The sequence below is a fragment of the Dermacentor albipictus genome, chromosome 9 (genome assembly GCF_038994185.2).
Source record: "Dermacentor albipictus isolate Rhodes 1998 colony chromosome 9, USDA_Dalb.pri_finalv2, whole genome shotgun sequence".
Classification (NCBI taxonomy): Eukaryota; Metazoa; Arthropoda; class Arachnida; order Ixodida; family Ixodidae; genus Dermacentor; species Dermacentor albipictus.
Window position 1 is genome coordinate 58,910,956 of NC_091829.1, and position 22,625 is coordinate 58,933,580.

General features: G+C 44.3%; 1 long non-coding RNA gene across 1 annotated transcript; it reads left to right on the plus strand.

The window, feature by feature from the left end:
* The first annotated feature begins 5,643 nt into the window (after positions 1-5,643).
* Positions 5,644-9,614, plus strand: LOC139049704 (uncharacterized). The gene is made up of 5 exons (XR_011508509.1): positions 5,644-5,938; positions 6,368-6,447; positions 6,539-6,568; positions 7,113-7,139; positions 9,591-9,614. It is a non-coding gene; the product is annotated as an uncharacterized lncRNA (long non-coding RNA).
* The last annotated feature ends 13,011 nt before the right edge of the window (positions 9,615-22,625 follow it).

The window sequence follows — 22,625 nt, forward strand, 5'->3', positions numbered from 1 at the left end:
TGGGATGCCAGGAAGTCCCGTTTTCTTTAACGGCCACGTGAGAACACCTATCGCAATTAGGGGTCCGCTGACACACTCAATGAAAACTGACGATCAGCCGCGGATCCGCGTACCACATCTCCGACAGTGCCACGATACCCGTTTAAAGCATCACGTGAGAAACTTCGACGCTGGTAGCGTGAGCGTGAAAAGTGGACGTCAAATTTTAGGACAGAAGACGTCTCGGTTTCGAAGCGTCGCGATTGCCCCGCGCAATCGGCGGCTTCGTTTTGTTCGTTTTTTGTGATCTCATCTCATTCTTCACGAGTTCGCGTATCTAGTGCTCTTTCTCTACCTTACAGTTTATGCTTTCGCCTCCCCCCTTATCCCCCTTCTCCAGTTCAGGGTATCAATCCAGACGTGTCTTTGGTTAACCTCCATGCCTTTAAACCAACTGGACTCAAGACCGTTCTCCGAGTCAAAGATACTCGGAGAAGAGAGAGAGAGATAATTTAATTGAAAAAGGGCAGAGAAGTCGGCCTGAGTTAAGGCGCTCTAGCCTCCTACTCTGCACAGGTGCGGGAGGGGGAACAGGGACATAAAGGTGTGATGAGGGATGATTATGACATAGCAAGAGGGATGCGCAACGGTGAAACCAAGTTTAACACTCTGATGATAAACATTCACAAATGTCATCCATGAAGCCACAATCAGGTTTCGCATCAAGTCTGTGGTCAACAATTTGAGTCCCTCGGAGAAAGTAAGCACTCAGTGCGTGTGGGAGGATGCACGGGGACACTATAAACGGACTCTTAAGCCGGTGCACTTCAAATGTTGTAGCCGGTTCTCGTCTGGTTGACCTCCCTGCCTTTTCCTGTCCTTGCTCTCTCTATCTCTCCCTGCCTAATATCCTCCGTCATCTCTCTCCTCCCCCCGCGTGTCACCTACTGGTGTGCTTCTTGTTGCCGACCTTTTCTTCGCTTTTCTGTTGGCAACTCTTTTTAGTTAGTGAGACAAGGTGAACTGAGCGTTTAGGGTTAATCTTATGATCAGAAATAATACCATCTTTCGGCGCCTAAGTAAGAGGCACCGAAAGAGGCCACAGGAATGTGTTTGATGCTGTTTGCGGTTACATACAATCAACTAAACGAATAAGTTTTCAAATGTTCTTTTTTGTTTTTGTTTTCTCCTTTGGTATGTTTGCTTTCTTCTTTTTTTAATAGAATATGTAATACTTCAAAACATTATGCAAAAGTTCCAGCACACAAATCTTGGCCAATCCCCCAGTGTGGGTAAGATCCATAGTATGAAGCTATCATCGTCATCATCATCATCATCCTCATTCAGCCTAGCTTTTTGCCTTGCTGCGATAGTTTTGCCATAGCGGAGACTTAATTGTGCGTCTTGGACGAGAAGCCATCCGAGGCGATGGCAGACGGCACGCCATCATTTTCGTCGAGCACGCCTCTTCGCACTGCGTCCACCAGTGATATAGTGCAAGGCTCGGCAGGTCGGCATGTAGACATCCGGTTCCTGTGTCTCCAACAGCGAGCCAATGGACTCCGACAAAGACGTATGCGACTGAAGAGGAAATAGCACAGGACAACCAAAGACGTGAGTGAGCAGGGCCCCAACGGACTGCCTTCTCGAACTTGCCGGATTGCTTCTTTGCGTTTCAACACCAAAAAAAACAGTCACAGTGGAAGTGGCCACTCAGAATACCTGAGAAATATTGGAAACCGTGCGCATACTCAGGGTGTCTACCAACTTGACATTTCCAAATTCCCTGAGTTTTCCAGGTTTTCCCTGAGTGCATTTGCACATTTCCCTGAGTGATGCAGAACTATGTTTTATGTCAAGACGGGCTGAAAACATATCGCCTGATTCTGTCACTCTCAAGTAAGCACATGAAAAAAATAAAAAAGCGACTTAATCCAATTGGAATACTAAGGAGTGGTGTTTACTCAAAAAGAGAATAGAAGGCAGGGGTTAGTAAAATGCACAGCAAATAAAGTGTGTTCGAAAAAAATTGCAAATGAAGTCGGACATTCACAAATACGAATAAAAAGGAGATGCACATAGAGGCAAATATTTCCGAATATGAGCTATTTCTATCAACTGATAGCAAGCTCAGTGGTATGAGGCCCGAACTCTGTCACAATTGAGATTCTCTCTCAACCACTCGTAAGTCAACCTCAACTGTCCTAATATCCTTAGCGATTCGCAAGCCGCCCTCACATTACTACAGAGCAATAAGAAAAATTCTTTGAACACTTTGCTATTGTATGAGACACTCAAAGAACATACAAAAGCAAGCCCAATAAACCACGTAATTGCAGTTCAGTGGATACCTGGGCACTACAATATTCCTGGTAATACTGCAACGGATGCAGCTGAGAATCGGGCGCACAATAACGGAGAGACAACCAATCATCCCCCATTGCGTAGTGAAGTCCGTCTGCTCCTGAGACAGATTTCTTGTCACCTCAGCAAAACTACCTCGTTTTATGGGAAACTAAAACTTGGAGTTATACTTCATAGACCCACCTATAAACTTATCAATGCCGGCAAATCTAAGAGACAACAGAAAACTTGAAACATTGGTACACCGCCTGCGTCTTGGTACTGCATTTACGAAACACTTCTTGTACAGGAAAAAACGTGTCTCTAGTCCGTAGTGTCCTTCTGGCCATCCAGACGAAGATGTGCATCATCTTCTCCTCGAGTGCACGAAATACGATCCACAAAGAAGGGTACTGCAAGCAAATTGGTTGATATTACACCGAAGACCATTCACTCTAAAAAAAAAAAAACTTGGCCCATGGCCAACTGCGGGCCTTCAAAAGAGCGCTTCTTGCTCTGAAAAACTTTTTCGAAGACACCAACATTTCTGGAAAGTATTAAGTATCAGATGATCCGCATACGCTAAATGAGGAACAGAAACGTTGTTCGTTGTTCATAATCGGTTTATGAGGTGATCGGAACTTTTACGCAATATGTATAATTCTGTTCTGTACTTGCAGTGCATTAAATGTGGTGTGTGTTTTGGCTGTTCAGAATATCTGACTTTATATATGCGTACGTGGTCTGAACTAATGCACATAACTTTGCGACTCACGTACTGTTGGACTGTATATTTTTTATTCATCAAATGTTCTAGTGAGTGCCATATATTGTGTCGCTATTCTCCCTTTTTACGCAAATTTGTTTCCTTTGCGAAGTGACAAGGAGTAGCCGGTGCCAATATTAGGAGAGTTTGGCGGCTTTATAGCCGCCAAACTTTCTGATATTTATTTCAATATAAAAGCAGGGTAATGCCATCAGTAAATTCAAAGACATAGTTACATCAGCAGAATAATTCTATATTGACATGTGCAGTACCCTGAGCAGCCACGATACTTAATTTAAAGTAAAAATGAACGGTTTATAGAGGCTCCTTCTATAAATAGCGATGAAGTTAGTAGGGCCCTAAAACATGGAATGGGAAAAAGCGGCAGGAGAAGATGGAGTCACCGTCGACTTAATCAAAGATGGAGGAAACATAATGCTTGAAAAGCTGCCGGCTCTTTATACGAACTGTACCACGACTTCAAGGAACCCAGAGAACTGGAACAATGTCAACACTATACTTATCTACAAAAAGGAAGACGTTAAAGAATTCAAAAATTATAGGCCCATTAGCTTACTTACAGTACTGTGTAAAATATTCACCAAGGTAATTTCCAACAGAATAAAGGCAACACTGGACTTCAGTCAACCAAGACAATAGGCTGGCTTCAGGAAGAAATGCTCTACAATGGATCACATCCGTCATCAATCAGGTAATAGAGAAATTAGCAGACTACAACCAATCTCTCTATATGGCTTTCATAGACTACGAAAAGGCATTTGAGTCAGTAGAGATGCCAACAGTGAAACAGACATTAGGTAATCATCAAGTACAAGAGGCTTACGTCAATACCTTAGAGAATATCTACAGAGAATCCACAGCAACCTTAATTCTCCATAAGTAGGAAAATACCTATAAAGAAAGGGTTCATACAAGGAGACACAATCTATCCGATGCTATTCACTGCATGCTTGGAAGGAGTATTCAAGCTGTTAAACTGGGAAGACTTAGGAGCAAGGATCAATGGCAAGTGTGATGACATTTTCCTGTTCATGAACACCGGGGACGAGTTGCAACAAATCATTGAGGACGTTGACAGAGAGAGTGTAAAACTGAGGTTGGAGATTATAATGCAGAAGACAAAGATAATTATTAACAGCCTGGAAAGAGATCGAGAGTTCAAGATCGTCAGTCAGCATTTAGAGTCTGTGAAGGAGTACGGTTACCTAGCTCAATTACTCACAGAGGACCCTGATCACAAGAAAGAAACTGACAGAATAATAAAAATGGGCTGGTGCATAAAAATGGTGGTTCTCCATTGAACAACGCCTATAGCTTTTTATCTACCTTCCGTACCTCCTTTGCTTCTCTTCGAATTCTCTCACGAGTCATTGTACATTGTCACCCGTACTGTTGTACCATGCGTGCATATTGTATTTGCTGGTGCTACTTAAACATTTTTTCCTCCTGGACTAGGGTGTTCTGCAATTATTGATTATTTATTAAAATATGTGTCTAAATCACCACAATCGTTTCCAGCGAATGGTCCATTACGCGCATTAAAGCACTCCAATTCAAAAGCAGATTTCGAAATTTAGGCTTCCGGTTAGTTCTTATTGCACTCCATGTAACTACCCGTCAAGAAACAAAAAGTGCCTCCACAGGCTTGTCACATTTGTCTCTGACATGTTTGAACGCCTTTCACTTAGTGGATTCGTAGGAGCGCGTGCGAGAATTCGCCGCCGTCTCTCCTTCCTCTCTCACTCTATCTCTCCTTTCTATCTTTCTATTCTGTTTTTCCCGTCCTCCAGCGTAGCGCAGCCAACCAGGCGCTCTACTGGTTAACATATCTGCCTTCCCCGTTTCTTTCCTGCTCCTCCTAAACCCACCGACTTAACAGAATTGAATCGCGAGTCTTCGTTCATTCAAGCCTTCCATCTACCTCGGCTGGAGCAGTGCGATCAAAAAATATCTGATGAATGGACAGTCACGGGGTACGAGTCGTCTGAGTGAGCGAGCGTTTGATATTCAGAATTCTAAAGCGTACTAATGTTTGCCGCGAGGAGGTGGCGCCACCAAAAAGGTTATGCGCGTTTGAAATTCAACGTCCCGAACGCGCATGTGCAAGGACTTTCCTCTCTGTCTTCTTTGCAAAAAGAGGTTGGTTAGCCTTGCCTTCAGCACCCAATTTCACTGAGAGTCGTACAGTAGGGCGTAGAAAATTGTTTGCTTTCTATAGCTGCAATCGGACAGACGTATAATTTATCTGGTAAAAAAGGATAACCCAATGGCGTCACGAAAAGTTGTCAATACAACCCTAGCTCTTTGAATTTCACGCTCACTCCGCCGTCAAGACACAGTCGCCGATGTCACCATGGCTCGGGTCACCAGTGCGGGAAAAAATCCACTGCTTGAAAGAATCAAAACTAACGATCACTGCTCTCTACCGTAGGGGGCAAAACGCGTTAACGCTGACAATGATTCTTGTCCGATCTCCCACAGTGGGTATGGGCCACAGTTTCCGCTACCGTTTTTTTAACAGCTGTCAACGCGCGTGCATTTCGCGCGACCATCGCGTGCCCCCGACCGTTGTGTCTCGTTCCTTCGGTGACGTGCGCAGCCGAGCGAACGTGTACGCTCTTCGAGAAGCGCCGACCTCTCACCGTGAGCCCCACCGCCTCTTAACGTCGCCTTTTTCTCCTTTCACGTCCGGAATTCTCCAGCGCTAAGAAAGTAGGCCTCCGCTCTGCCCCGAGTGCTGCCCACGCCGGTCGTGGGAAACAAGACGTCGCGCTGCAATAGCATCGCATCGCGTGCTGTCCAAACCCGTAAGCTGTGTGAGTGAATTCGGTAAGTGCGAACCGTGCTGCGCAAGGGGAAATACTACTTAGGGAAAAACGTAGCCCGTTCACCTTAGGCAGTCCCGTTTGACCGTTAGAGCGGTTGCAGAACTTCCAGACGCCGGGCCAACCTTGCTCCCCTTATCTTCCGGCAAGCAGTTTCTTGCAAGTGCACTCGGCAAACGACTTACTCCGCTTACCTCTACTTACCCTCGTTTTAGCTTCCAGTCCCTAATGTCTTGATTGGTGACGGCCAGTGCCATAATCTAGAGAGAATGCTCGTGAATTACGACGCATGTGGGCTTGTCTGCATGTGCATGCGTGTGTGCGTGCGCTGCTGGACACATAATTTGGCAACTTCTGTGCAGAAGGCTATAGGGATGTTCTTGCTCGTGCGTCTTCGTCTGGATCTTATACGCTTTGCTTTAACTCTTCGCAGAGCACGCCCTTCTGAAGACAGTCTGTGTGTGTTCCTGGACCGTTCTCCGGCTTCGAGCGAATAATCCACTCCAGCCATGAGTAAGTCCCGGTAGTCACTACCAGTTCCTGAATGAATTCGCCGGTAACGAGCTCGAACGTGCTTAACGCCCGATTCCCTTTTTTTCTACAGGTGAGATGTCTGAGATGTCAACTTTAGGCGGTGAGTTCGCTCGCCGAGCGCATGCCTCTTTCCAGAGTCACATTGGTTTCATCCTTGTTTAAGGCCCCGTGTGTCGGCGTGCCTATTAGCGCAGCGCAGCTCCGAATTGGCTTAACGGAACCAGTTTTCATTTACGTGCAAGCTCTGACATTAAAAGCTTGCATGCATCTTTCAATAGTCACCCTGTGTCTCACAGTTTCATGATTGTTTTTGTAATGTCTAAATGTAACACGAACTGGCAGCAAATGTTCAATGATAATGTAATAGTACTTTGCAGTTCCTGTGTTAGGCGTCAAATTTCGGCGTTTTTCAAACTGGCCTCGATGTTGTAGGTTTCGCTGGTAATTTTACTTCCATCAGTGCTGTTTACATCACATACTAACTATACTTCAAACACTAACCAGTGGTGGCGATGCCACACCAGAGAACGTGAAGCAAAAACCCAGAAATTTCATAAGAATAACAATAAATGAATTTCCCTTGATGCTGATATTATTTATTTTTTATTTTTGCTGGCGTAATTTTGCGTTTTTCTCAATTCCAGGTGATCTCTCCGCGATTGAGTCGTCGGGTAAGAACTGTTAAAGGCGACGCCTTTCTTTCTTCTGCTTCTTTAAGTCGATCACCAATTCCACAGCGCGACTGAGAAAAATGCATCTTATGCACGCATAAGGGGTTTTTCGAATCGCGGATATATGAAGGAATGCGTAGAAACTGGTGGCACAGTGGGGTAGTGGTCTACGTTCCAAGACATGAGCAAGCTGCGTCCGTCTTCTTTCTTTCCGCCCGTAGCACAGATATTGTGTCCTATAGGTGCACCTAGCCCGGTGTTCTTTCTTAAGTAATTCACCTCGATGAAGTACGCTACGCGACAGGTTCTTTCCTGCATTAGCGAGCGCAGACGAGTGTGATACTGTGAAATCTCTTTCCCCCCCCTTCGTGGTTAAAGAAGCCTCATGCACTGCTGCTCGTTTTTGAGGCCCGATGTAGCAGCGTGGCCGAGAACTGCGCCAGCGGTAGCGGCAACGTCACCATTCGCTGCTGTCTCACGTGACTTATGCGTCGTGGCGTCATGAACCAACAACCTCATAGAAAGAAACAAAACTGGCTGTAAAACAACGGCGATTATGTTAAATTAGTGAATACTCCGATATGCTTGCCGCCTTAGACATGTCGAAAACATGTCAGAAATCAAACGTGTTAAAAACGTGTTAAACAAAACAGGCTAAACATAAATGGTTGCGCTGTAACTACGCCCACACAGCAGCCAGCGTTGCTAGCGCGCGCGCTTAGCGTGTTAACGTGGGCGTGGTCTGCGGTTGCTCCCGAAATCGAGGGCACTGATTTACCGTGTTGACATGTCGCACGCCTTCGCCAAAAACGTTGCAGGAGCAAGGAAGGTGCACGTGTGCAAAAAAAAAAGAGGCGTGTATTCACATCGGAAAGTTTTCGTCGTCGTTGGTTCGTGTTAGATTTCTCCTTGTCTTTGTCGCAAAACAAAAAGTACCCCGCGAGCAATCAAGCGGACGCTATTGGCGCATTCATGAACAGCAGGTTGCCATTATCCCTCAAGAGAAAAGTGTATAATAGCTTTGTCTTACCAGTACTCACCTACGGGGCAGAGACCTGGAGGCTTACGAAAGGGGTTCCACTCAAATTGAGGACGACGCAACGAGCTATGGAAAGAAGAATGATGGGTGTAACGTTAAGGGATAAGGAAAGAGCAGATTGGGTGAGGGAACAAACGCGAGTAAATGACATCTTAGTTGAAATCAAGAAAAAGAAATGGGCATGGGCAGGACATGTAATGAGGAGGGGAGGTAACCGATGGTCCTTAAGGGTTACGGACTGGATTCCAAGGGAAGGGAAGCGTAGCAGGGGGCCGCAGATAGTTAGGTGGGCGGATGAGATTAAGAAATTTGCAGGGACTACATGGCCAAACACGCTTACGCCGTTTATAACAAACACGCTTACGCCGTTTGGGTGCGGGGTGTAAGTTAGAGATTGATTTACATCTGCGCTCATTTTTAAGTATGGAAGGCATTTTACGGTGCAGGTTCGTTAGTTCATTGAGATAGCGTATCGTTAATTATTTTCCATTCATATGTTTTATGTATTCTCGTTCATATTTCTGCTAAATCCCTTTCTTTTTTACTTCCTGGGAGCTCAGATTCCGCTATGTCTGTTGCTGACAACGGGTTAACGCGAAGAAGGCAGACAAATTGATAAACAGCGGCCGAACAAGGGAAGCCTCCGCTCGGAGTCAATGCTGCATGTATTTCGCCTATTTATAGTTTAATTGAAAAATGTGTACGATAATTATGCCGCATCACTGTGTGTCTCGTGGTCACGAGTACCTGTATGCGTTTATCTCTTAACCGCTGACTATCCAGCAGACCACCCGAGACGTTGAAGTCTGTCAGGAGGCACCCAACGCTAGCCCAATTTTGTCACATCTCGTGGGCACGTTATACGCATGTATGAATAAAAATGTGATTAAAGAAATTTCAATTGCATATCAGGTGGCCCAAGTCATACCAGTTTTTTACATACAGTGCACCACTTTTTTTACTTTTGTGGTAGACAGCGCAATTCTAACCCTTGATATAAATTACTCGATGAGGCAGACATCATTTCTGCGAGACATAGGCTAGCCTTATTGAATATTTAACATTGTTCCACTAGCTAACTGTTCAATTAACGAGTTTTCAGCACTTATTGCAATCAAAGAATTGCAGCCGGCGAGCTTTCATTCACTTGTAGCGAATTCTCGGGATGACACCAGTTTCTAGATAATTATTTTCCAGTTATGCCACGAAATACAATGGCGTTCCAGCTATTTTTGTGCTTCAATGCGTCAAGCAGTGTCTTTTTTTTGCGTGACACAGCAGTGCATTTCCACCGCGAGTTCGAGTGTTCATAGCTCGAAACTGGTGCCATCCTCAGAAGTCCCATATGACGTAGAAGTGACGAAGAAGTAATGTTCTGATGCCTTTTTCCTTGTGCTTCTCTTGTTTTGCAGTGAGCACCACTGGAACATCCTGTGAGTTTCGCACAGTGGTTTGATCACATACTCTTTTCATAGAGGCACAAACCACAACGGTGTGACGAGAAGTAGGACGAACAAGGGAAGCCTCGGCTCGGAGCCAACGTTTTGACAGGAAGACTTTGTTAGGCTAGGCCAGCTTCTTTCCTACGGCAGGGTTTGTTAACACATATAACAACATAACAAACATAACTTGTTAGGCGAGAACAATGTGATGGACGGGAAATGGCGTTGGGTATGTTGAAAAGGAAACATTAGCGTCGATAGTTTAATAGAACAAGGAAGCGAGGTCAGCGGTAAATACAGTTTTACTAGTACACCTAGGCAGGCAATTCTTTAACCTTCTACAAACTGTGGGGGCACAAAATCGATATGGAGAGAATCAAAATAATAATAAGCAGTAAATACATGGTCTCGAACGTTTAGTCAAAAAGCACGACGTGTACAAAAATGGGATTTCTGTGGATGAAAAACGGATGTTGGGAGTAGGGTGTGTGAATGGGTAACAAAAGAAATTAAAGCATGCACACGTGTTGTCGAAACTAAGGAAGGAAAGCTGCGTAAATATATTTACAGAATAGACAAGTGAGCTTCTTTGTAAGTGGTCCTCACGAAAAAAAAATGCAATGTGAACAGTCAACAACAACAACAAAAAAACCTCCCAAGGACGGAGCGACCACTACCAACTGCCAGGTTTATTGCACTAAAAGCAATATATTCAAGACCTACCGCGGTAGCGTAGTGGCTATGAAATCGCGCTGCTGAGTACGAGGTCGCGGGATCGAATCCCGGCTTCGACGACCGCATTTCGATGGGGGCGAAATGCAAATACCATGCCTCGTGCATTAGAGGCACATTAAAAGGAAGTTTTAGCTCGGGCCCAGCTCCGACATGGCCTATTGAAATACATGTAAAACGCAAAAACGCTTTTCTGAGATAAATCCTGGACCGATTTTAATGAAATTTGTTGCATTTGTGAGAAAAAATTAAACTCCAGTGACTGCTACAAGTGGAATAGCGAGTTAGCGCCTGAATTTTGTTACAATCATTTTCAACTATTCGAAAGTTTAAACAAATATAGAAGCACGAAGTTTACTGCTTAATAACTCTGAAACAAGAACAGATGTCACGGTTCTGTAAACGGTATCTATTAGAACATTCAGAGCGGACAATTTCGATATGTCAATTTGTGCCTTAGGTGAATTTATTACGTTGTGCACGAATGTTCTGCAAAACCTGAATTCCCATATTACAAAATTTTTTGAGGTTCATGTGTAACATATCAATTTTGTCCGCTTTAGATGTACTATTAGATGCAATTCACAGAATTGTGGTATCGTTTTTGATGGTAGAGTTATAGAGTTGCAAACTTATTAGTTTCGTTTGCCTAAAATTTTCGACTTTTGCCTATTTTTAACAAAAAATTTGACGCTATAAATAAAAATTAAATAGATTTTAAGTTTTTTTTTAATGCAACAAACCTCGTCAAGTTTAGTGCAGTGGTTGCCGAGAAAAACGAATTCTCCTTTTGCATGTATTTAGATACACTCTTAGAAAAATTTACACCCTTTGAGGCGTATCTTGTCCCACAACAATAATCGTCATCATAATCAATAATCATATTCATATTCAATCATCATCATCATCAGCCTGGTTACGCCCACTGCAGGGCAAAGGCCTCTCCCATACTTCTCCACTTAAGCCGGTCTTGTACTAATTGTGGCCATGCCTTCCCTGCAAACTTCTTAATCTCATCCGCCCACCTAACTTTCTGCCACCCCCTGCTACGCTTCCATTCCCTTGGGATCCAGTCCGTAACCCTTAATGACCATTGGTTATCCTCCCTCCTCATTACATGTCCTGCCCATGCCCATTTCTTTTTCTTGATTTCTACTAAGATGTCATTAACTCGCGTTTGTTCCCTCACCCAATCTGCTATTTTCTTATCCTTTAACGTTACACCTATCATTCTTCTTTCCATAGCTCGTTGCGTCTTCCTCAATTTGAATAGAACCCTTTCGTAAGCCGCCAGGTTTCTGCCCCGTAGGTGAGTACTGGTAAGACGCAGCTATTATACACCTTCCTCTTGAGGAATAATGGCAACCTGCAGTTCATGATCTGAGAATGCCTGCCAAACGCACCCCAGCCCATTCTTATTCTTCTGATTATTTCTGTGGTAGAGTGTACAAGCGCGACTTGGACGAGGACGAAGAAAGAAACAGATACACAGACACAGCGCTTCACTTTCAACTATATATTTTATTTTCGCACGCATCGATAAATATATACCATGCGAGCGGAAACAAACGTGACAGCAAAAAAGAACATTGAGTGCTACATTTCGTTGAACCGGACACGTGTGCAAGGCAAGGGAAAAAAAACATCTACTACAATTGTCCCGAAGACAAGCCAAGGAATCGTATCTCCTTTTCCGAAAGTGATACCGAAGGTTTGCTTACGCACTTTTGCTGTAATTTTGCTATCTCGTGTGCCTCTACAATCTCCCTCGTCATCCTGCTATGAGCCTTATACAGAACGGAAGTACTTTCAAACATGGGCTTGCAGGAACAATCTCGGCAGTGAATGCCCAAGTCGACGACCCATTTTTGGTCACTAAGTCAGAACAAGTAGTAGATTTCTTTAAAGACTGTCAAAACAGAGATATGGTCGCTTTTTCTATTGACTTAAAAGATCTGTACTATTCCCTCCCACAGAATGACGTGATGCAATGTGTGTCTGATAGCATTGACAAGTTTGGGGCGGTTCGTTTTCAGAACGCTTGTGGTTTAACTAGCGACAGATTTTTAGAACTTCTTCGTTTTTATGTTAACTCGACTTACGCGACTTGGGAAGGAAATGTTGTCAAACAAAAAGATGGCATATGCATTGGGTCATGTATTGCTCCCTGCTTAAGTGACTTGTTTCTAGCTAACCGTGACCAGGTTCTTGATGAACGTCTAAAAAATGACACCGATGTCGCGAAAGTGTTCAGATTCGTTGACGATTTTCTAATCATTCTAAATAACAAATCACACAATTTTGACTCGCTGGTTTCAAAAACCATAACCTCATTCACTAAAGTGTTGTCCCCTTTGTCTTTGACACATGAAGTCCCCATAGGCAATTTCATAAGGTTTTTAGACTTGGGTTTATACTTTTATCCACAAATGACATGCTGGAGTTATCAGCCGAGAGGCAATAAGCCTGTCCTACCATTTCATTCTGCTCATTCAAAACTTGTAAAACGCGCAGTAGTGACATCGTGTTTCAACAATTCTTTGACGAAGTCATGTGACCACAAAATGGAAGCCAGTCTCAAAGAGCAGGCCAAGCGCCTGGCAGATTCTGGTTACCCGATGCGCATGCTAACTTCTGTCGCGGAGGGCTTAAGCAAAAAATGCAAAAACGCGTCGAATGCAAGTAGTACCAATGCTAGAGCAAAGAAAGTTGCTGTGGTGCCATACATTCATTGCATTTCTCATAATCTCAGAAGAATAGCGGCGAAATCGGGAGTAGACGTAGTTTTCTCTGCCCCTGAGCGTCTACAGAAGCTATGCAAACAGGTTAACACAGAAAATAACACAAGGCCCTCATGTTCTACCCAACATCGCCAACAATTTGTAACCTGTACTCATAACGTTGTCTATGCCATCCCACTTTCATGCGGAAATACGTATATTGGTCAAACCGGCAGATGCATCAACGATAGATTAAGGGAGCATCAATACAAAGTAAATAAGGTAATCTCGGGTCACTTGGGCATTCACTGCCGAGATTGTTCCTGCAAGCCCATGTTTGAAAGTACTTCCGTTCTGTATAAGGCTCATAGCAGGATGACTAGGGAGATTGTAGAGGCACACGAGATAGCAAAATTACAGCAAAAGTGCGTAAGCAAACCTTCGGTATCACTTTCGGAAAAGGAGATACGATTCCTTGGCTTGTCTTCGGGACAATTGTAGTAGATGTTTTTTTTCCCTTGCCTTGCACACGTGTCCGGTTCAACGAAATGTACCACTCAATGTTCTTTTTTGCTGTCACGTTTGTTTCCGCTCGCATGGTATATATTTATCGATGCGTGCGAAAATAAAATATATAGTTGAAAGTGAAGCGCTGTGTCTGTGTATCTGTTTCTTTCTTCGTCCTCGTCCAAGTCGCGCTTGTACACTCTACCATGGATTCTGCCGTCACTACCTGCCCTAAGTAGATGTATTCGCTTACTACTTCCAGTGCCTCGCTGCCTATTGTAAATTGCTGTTCTCTTCCGAGACTGTTAAACATTACTTTAGTTTTCTGCAGATTAATTTTTAAACCCACTCTTCTGCTTTGCCTCTCCAGGTCAGTGAGCATGCATTGCAATTGGTCCCCTGAGTTACTAAGCAAGGCAATATCATCAGCGAATCGCAAGTTACTAAGGTATTCTCCATCAACTTTTATCCCCAATTCTTCCTAATCCAGGTCTCTGAATACCTCCTGTAAACACGCTGTGAATAGCATTGGAGAGGTCGTATCTCCCTGTCTGACGCCTTTCTTTATTGGGATTTTGTTGCTTTCTTTATGGAGGACTACGGTGGCTGTGGAGCCGCTATAGATATCTTTCAGTATTTTTACATACGGCTCGTCTACACCCTGATTCCGTAATGCCTCCATGACTGCTGAAATTTCGACAGAATCAAACGCTTTCTCGTAATCAATGAAAGCTATATATAAGGGTTGGTTATATTCCGCACATTTCTCTATGACCTGATTGATAGTGTGAATATGATCTATTGTTGAGTAGCCTTTACGGAATCCTGCCTGGTCCTTTGCTTGACAGAAGTCTAAGGTGTTCCTGAGTCTATTTGCGATTACCTTAGTGAATAGTTTGTAGGCAACGGACAGTAAGCTGATCGTTCTATAATTTTTCAAGTCTTTGGCGTCCCCTTTCTTATGGATTAGGATTATGTTAGCGTTCTTCCAAGATTCCGGTACGCTCGAGGTCATGAGGCATTGCGTATACAGGGTGGCCAGTTTCTCTAGAACAATCTGCCCACCATCCTTCAACAAATATACTGTTACCTGATCCTCCCCAGCTGCCTTCCCCCTTTGCATATCTCCTAAGGCATTCTTTACTTCTTCCGGCGTTACCTTTGGGATTTCGAATTCCTATAGACTATTTTCGCTTCCATTATCGTCGTGGGTGCCACTGGTACTGTATAAATCTCTATAGAACTCCTCAGCCACTTGAACTATCTCATCCATATTAGTTATGATATTGCCGGCTTTGTCTCTTAAAGCATACATCTGATTCTTGCCAATTCCTAGTTTCTTCTTCACTGTTTTTAGGCTTCCTCCGTTCCTGAGAGCATGTTCAATTCTATCCATATTATACTTCCTGATGTCAGCTGCCTTACGCTTGTTGATTAACTTCCAAAGTTCTGCCAGTTCTATTCTAGCTGTAGGGTTAGAGGCTTTCATACATTGGCGTTTCTTGATCAGATCTTTCGTCTCCTGCGATAGTTTACTGGTATCCTGCCTAACGGAGTTACCACCGACTTCCATTGCACACTCCTTAATGATGCCCACAAGATTGTCGTTCATTGCTTCAACACTAAGGCCCTCTTCCAGAGTTAAAGCCGAGTACCTGTTCTGTAGCTTGATCTGGAATTTCTCTATTTTCTCTCTTACCGCTAACTCATTGATCGGCTTCTTACGTACCAGTTTCTTCCGTTCCCTTCTCAGGTCTACGCTAATTCGAGTTCTTACCACCCTGTGGTCACTACAGCGCAGCTTGCCGAGCACATCCACATCTTGTATGATGACAGGGCCAGGGTCATCAATAATCATAATCGTCATCGCCTTATCAGTGTGACGCAGCATTCTCGACAGGAAAGTAGCGAGAGCCGAGTTTTCAGGAAAGGAAACGCAAGCAAGGCAGATGACGATTGTTGTTGTGGGACAAATATACAACCCAAAGGGTGCAACCGTTTTAAGAGTGTAGGTCAAATTAATCACGAGTTCTCCACCACGACGTGCCTGCTATTCAAATTGTAGTTTATGCACGCAAAACCCAGGAATTTAATTCAGTTCGATATATCCAACAGGCAAGCCGCAAAACTTAAGAAAAGCATGACTGCAAAAAAAAGGGAAAGGTACAGATAAAAGGCACATATTGCTAGCTATTTAAAGTCACTCTTTCGGGAACGGCTTTAATGCTATCAAACATAACGACAACTTTGTTTACTTTCATGCTGTGGCACGCCTAATGTCATGCAGTGTTTATGTCTACGGGGAGTACAGGTCTGAAGATTAATCTCATGCAATTCTACGCTCACTCACTATACCCCTTTCGCAAGCTATGCCGAAATACAAGCGCGAAATTGGGCAGATGCTCCCTGTTAGATGTTGACGCTGCGATGTCAAGACGACGTAGGCGATGCATGATGCTTGTAGTTGTCGTCGCACAAGGCATATGTACATACATAAGGGGTTTCTTCAAGGTTCAGCACGCAGGACCCGACGCAGAATATGCAGGAAAGCGGAGACGAAACTGCTAGAAGTAAGGCGTGTTTACTCACCGTTTTCGTCTGGTGGAGCAGTCTTCGTTTTTAGTTTTTTTACGTTTTTTTAGTTACGAGTGCAGTGACAGCATACAGTACAGTACAGTACAGAGTACAGCGCTGTAGTCCGACGAAGGCTGGTCCAATGGCCGAAAACATTACGTAAACATATATATATATATATATATATATATATATATATATATATATATATATATATATATATATATATATATATATATATATATATTGTTACGGGGTTAAAAACGGTCAGACGTATATTTACAGAATCTTTACAATCATCGTCAATCCTCGTAGCGGCTGACAAGATGGTAGACGGCGCGCGAAGTCCAGAGCGTCGTCGAGATGATGTATGGTGCAGCGTCGGTGTCGGTCGCGGAGGATCTTCGGCGCATCGATGAACAGCCGCACCTCCATCGGTTTCTGCTTTGAGTTTTCCGGGTAGGGGTTAAAAAAACGGACACAGGTTGGGCCAGAGTACTGTGGGCTATCAGGGACAGGCAGCGGCCTGGCGACGATATTGATATTGCTATTGATATTGCTCTCATTGTCTCGGATAAGTAGACGGTACAAATTACATAGACCGCGCACTTCGGCGAAGCCATCTAGTGATCATATTGCCTGGTGCGCATTTCTAGCGTATTTTCGATGGCCGTGGCTTCCCACGAAAATTCCGCAATGTCTTGGTTTTATTGCTTATTAGTCCGGCGAACAGCGCTTGGTTCACAGCCCTGATCAGGAAACGAGGCTTCATCTGGCATGTCAGACAGCCTGACGAAGCAGGGGGTAATCTCTTCAGTGAAGGTAGCTACCTTTTCGCTGCTCAGCCGTTTCGACTTTCTAGCAGAATTTCAGCCATTTCTCTCCATACGGCCCTCGTAAAGGTTTGAAGGAAGCTGCTGCGAATTAGGTCTCATGAGGTTACGCATGACTCACAGTTCTCGAATAATGTCCGAGTAGCGTCTTCCAAAAAGAAATAGGCATGCCGTCACTTGTCATCGCAGTTCCAGTTGTTGAACGTCGCGGCCCTTTCCTATGTATCGAGCCAAATTTTTGAGTTTTCAGTCGATGATCAGCGGAACGTCAATGATTCCCTTGGTTGCTATTGCATGACTAGTGCAGACGACGGTGCGCCGATCATTGCACCTGTTTACTTGGCCATGAGCTTCCTAGTATCAGGTAATACTCCGAACTTCAGCGGCAATTGTTGCAGCCTTTGGCTAGCTCGCCGCTCCTTGGTGATGTGGACGATGTCTTCAGGGCCTGGGATTGCAGGGGGGTCCGTTACAGAACGAAGAAGCGCCTCTACCAGATGTCACGTTATAGCGATGGTGCAGAGCCAGAGTGGCACTACGAACATCACCAAACTATAGAGCGAACCTGAGCCCAGAAAAAGAAGTAACACTCGCCACAATGATAGCGGTGAGCCTCCTGGAAAGCCGATGAAATCTGATCTGGGGCTGAAGCACGCTGACCTGTGGACATGACTCGTAGAAGGTTTAAGTTTATTCGTTAATGAACGCGTGCCTTCCAAAAATTACTAAAAAATTACTCTTGCTCACAGAATCTCATAACAGAGGATTTGGGGACAATGGATAGAACCAGCGATAAAATTTGACAAGCTTCGGATTCAAGAAAGCGCATCTTGTACTCAGCAACAATTTTTGCCATTTATTAGCCGGGGAAACGCGGTCGCCGGTAAAAGACAAACAAGTACTATGGTCAAAACAGTCTGTCTAGGTCCCTGCAATCTGTGCCATCACCAGCTCGCCGGTGAACGGCTAAATCAGGATGCGATGGATCACCTCCATGATGGCGCACCACGATAAAGCTCCAGATGACGCCTGCACTTCCGCCGCAATATTATGAACGAGTACATCTGGTTGGCTCGTACATTTACTAGAGCACTGCCATCAGGCACATCACTTTGTTATTACAAAGCTTATGGCTCTAGAAAAACATGTTGCAGGACGGTTCAGAAAATGCTCAATGCCGTGGCGGCGCAACTTGAATCTTGATGCGAAATCTTCGACGTCAGTGGCAGCAGAATCGGTGAGCCGCCTCTATCACATCATCAGGAGTAACCGCAACGCTCAGTCATGTAGTCATATGCCTAAGCTCCGATAAGGAGATGCACGACTGACACCGGAGATCCGCATCAGCCCCTATGGTTGGATATGACCGAGAGCGCATCGTACCTCCAGAATATCGGGACTTCATCTTAGTTTCCTGGGAAACCAAACCCCCGATGCCAGCGAAAGGCGAGCCATACAGCTTCGTAGAATGCGCATAAGTTCGATTTCATACACATAGCATCTACATGCACCAGCTATGGCGCTTGTGTTTTCCAAAGTGACGCTTGAAAACCAACACGCGCATTGACTCCGACAAGCAGGGGCAATCCGCCCGATGCGAGGTACGGAGCTCCGTCCAGCCCTGCATAATCCGTGACGCAAGCTGGCATGGCGCTGTCCTGAACTCGTCGAGCGAATGTGGCACAGTGAAGGCGCGACAACCTCTAACAAATTGTGCCGACACACATCCCCACACTTGCTCTTTCCAAAGGGGTGCTACGTGCTTGCCTGAAGAGTTGGGTGACACACACGCACACACATGCTCGCAGGCATAAGTCTAGACATCTGCTTTAAGGTACTAATCCTGAGGAAGACGTTTTATACAAAGCACAAGGTTAAGTACTGACTGATTCTCAAGTATATCAAAAGAAAAGCACACACACGCATTACTACTTATGCAATATGCGCATTACATTAGCAGAGAGCTAAGCTGCGTCACTAGGAAACATTGCAGGGGTAACCATCTAATGAACATGCCTTGTAGGCTCATACAAAAAGTTTAAAAATACTAAACCTTCTAAACTATCACATGGCAGCTGGCGGCAGTAGACCATTCCCACATGAAAGTTTGGAAACTGTGGAGGCCGCTTCAGATGCAGCACGTCAAGAACGTATTGGGACTGGATGCATGAGCCTACCAGGAGGCCCGGACAAGAGCCTGAGTTTCTTTGCGGCTATAAAGTGTTATTTTTTTTCTCTCTCTAAACTACATAATGTAGTGTGTGATTTCAGGGTAAGAGGGAGAGCTCAGTTTTTTCAAGCACGGTTCAGGCGCTGAATGGTCGCAAAGTGAGAACAAGGAGCAAGCCAGATAAAGCTTACATAGAGAATAGCAGTGCTTAAAATTAGTGTTTTAAATTCAATTGCGCAATTCAGTATTCAAAGCAACACAGTGAATAACGGCTACAGGATGAATCGTGAGCGTTCTCAGGGTGCAGCCTTGTTCTCCTAATGCATTTAGGATTGTGACATTATTTGGTGTAAAGAATATTCACAATACGTCAGTTAGGGCTAAGATTGCAATACCCGTACTTGTAATCGCGTTATGTAATTAAGTTCCCTCCAAATATTATTTGCGCTTAAATACTCACTCAGTACGCATTCAATATACGTGACTTCAGTACGATTCATGCAATAATAAACCAAACTTATATAATATTTAATTTGGGATTGCGCTACTGTCTACTGTATCTGTTAATGAGAATTTAAAATTGACTTATTTACTCATGGTTTTCATAATTGTTCTTTCCAGCTGCTGACACGTAAGTCAATGTATATAGTTTAGGACTTGTAGAGTCCAAACGTTTCCTTTTTCTATGAATGGAGCTGCAGAGCACGAATACAAGCATGCAGTGTTTCGAACGCTGTCGTACTACTCATAGTCTGACACAATAGTCATTCTAAATTAAACACAAAGCCTTATTTTTACATAAGTCCTAATCTTACCACACATTGCTCGAACAACCAAATTTCCTTTAAAACCATCCCGTGAAAACATTTTGAATACACTTGAGAGAATATGCTGGCGCCAGCAGGTACTGAACATTAGCTACTATGCTAAGAAACAACTGCACTGCGAAAATAATTTCAGTTCTTTCAATGCTGGCGTAATTTGTTCCTTTGGGACGGATTGTCTAGATGAATGCCGACAGCTTTCTTCCGGTTGTATTATTAGAGAAGGGTGGTATGGCAGTTTTCATACAAGAACACCTTATGTGTAAGAGTAGAATAAGATGTGCCTCCTAGTGCGCGTGCCTGAATAATTCATTTGCACTTGAATGAATAAACTTACGATACTCATCTCAGGGTAATTTTGGTCTAATCAAAAATACATTGCTGGGCTGGTTATTTATCTCCTAGTTTAAGCCAATTTATCTCCTCTACCGTAGTCCTCCATAAAGAAAGCAACAAAATCCAAATAAAGAAAGGCGTCAGGCAGAGAGATACCATCTCTCCAATGCTATTCACAGCGTGTTTACAGGACGTATTCAGAGACCTGGATTGGGAAGAAATGGGGATAAAAGTTAATGGAGAATACCTTAGTAACTTGCGATTCGCTGATGATATTGCCTTGCTTAGTAACTCAGGGGACCAACTGCAATGCATGCTCACTGACCTGGAGAGGCAAAGCACAAGAGTGGGTCTAAAAATGAATCTGCAGAAAACTAAAGTAATGTTTAACAGTCTCGGAAGAGAACAGCAGTTTACAATAGGCAGCGAGGCACTGGAAGTCGTAAGGGAATACATATACTTAGGGCAGGTAGTGACTGCGGATCCGGATCATGAGACAGAAATAATCAGAAGAATAAGAATGGGCTGGGGTGCGTTTGGCAGGCATTCTGAGATCATGAACAGCAGGTTGCCATTATCCCTCAAAAGAAAAGTGTATAATAGCTGTGTCTTACCAGTACTCACCTACGGGGCAGAAACCTGGAGGCTTACGAAAAGGGTTCTACTCAAATTGAGGACGACGCAACGAGCTATGGAAAGAAGAATGATAGGTGTAACGTTAAGGGATAAGAAAAGAGCAGATTGGGTGAGGGAACAAACGCGAGTTAATGACATCTTAGTTGAAATCAAGAAAATGAAATGGGCATGGGCAGGACATTTAATGAGGAGGGAAGATAACCGATGGTCATTAAGGGTTACGGACTGGATTCCAAGGGAAGGGAAGCGTAGCAGGGGACGGCAGAAAGTTAGGTGGGCGGATGAGATTAAGAAATTTGCAGGGACGGCATGGCCACGATTAGTACATGACCGGGGTTGCTGGAGAAATATGGGAGAGGCCTTTGCCCTGCAGTGGGCGTAACCAGGCTGATGATGATGATGATGATCTCCTCTGCAGGATGAAGTCCTCCCCCAGAGATATACATTTACGCTTGTCTTGTCCCATCGGACGCAATCTCATGTCTGCAAATCTCCTAATTTCATCACATCACGCCACTTCGGTCCTTGTCGTCTCCCACTAAGCTTCTCTTTCCATAACACACATTCTCTAATTGTAATAAAGCATCGCTTACCTTGCCCTACTCATGTGTTGCAAAATTATACGTGCCCCTAATGTCAAATCTAATATCGGCTACCCCCCTTTCCCCTCTAATCCACACTGTTGCCTTCTCGCCTCTTAGCAACAAACCTATTACGTTTTGTTCCATAGCAATTCGCGCGGTCTCCTAAGTTCTCGTGTTTTTTTGTTAACCTCCCGCCTTCTTCTCTCATGTAACCAATGGTAGAAAGCAAGGATTGCAGAAATTTCTTTTCAAGCACAATGTAAGATTGTGGTCATTACTGAGCAATACCTACCGTATGTGCTGCAACCCATTTTTATCCTTCTAGAAGCTTCTTTCTCAAGATCAGCTGTCATGCTCGAGCAATGATCATGTCCTCATAACCAGAGCCTGCCGGTTCATGACAGCGAGAAAAAGAAAACGATTTGGCTAGTAGCACCCGCGTTGACGCACGCTCTAAGAAAGGCATGTGAGCCTGCGCCTCCTCTCTAGCCCGGCCGTGGCTACGCCAAGCTGAACGCGCGGTGACCCAGAGCGTAAACCACCCTAGCCCTATCTTGGAGGTCCTCTTCGGTGGGTGCAAAGCCTTGGCGAGCCAAGATCGCAGTGACAGCATATGCGTACTCTAGAACACGTAAAGCTAGAGATCGCGTTTTCTCAAATTGCACAGGCGTGTTGAGGAGAGACGGAGCACAAGCGTTCCACCCCGCTCTGTATTCGCTTATCACGCCTGCACTGTGACAGCGAGTGTTCGTGCTCATCGAGCAAGCTCTGTTCATGTTTGCCTGTGCTCACGTGACACCATGCGTGGTAATTGAATCAGCGAATCTTTACCGCAATTTCTGCGAGGTGTAACGAATAAAACTGCGAACCTCACTATGTGTGGTTGTCGAATGCTGAGCTATTACCATCTATGCTGTGCTTTTAGAGCCAAAGTGCAACTTCTTTTTTTTTTTGGAGGTTAACAGGATTTGTCGAAATCGCCTATACCATATAGCAGATATCTATTCATTGAGCTTGATCATACAGGGAGTTGGAGATTCTACTGAAAACGAAATTCATACCTGACAAATAAACAAAAATTTCACTTAT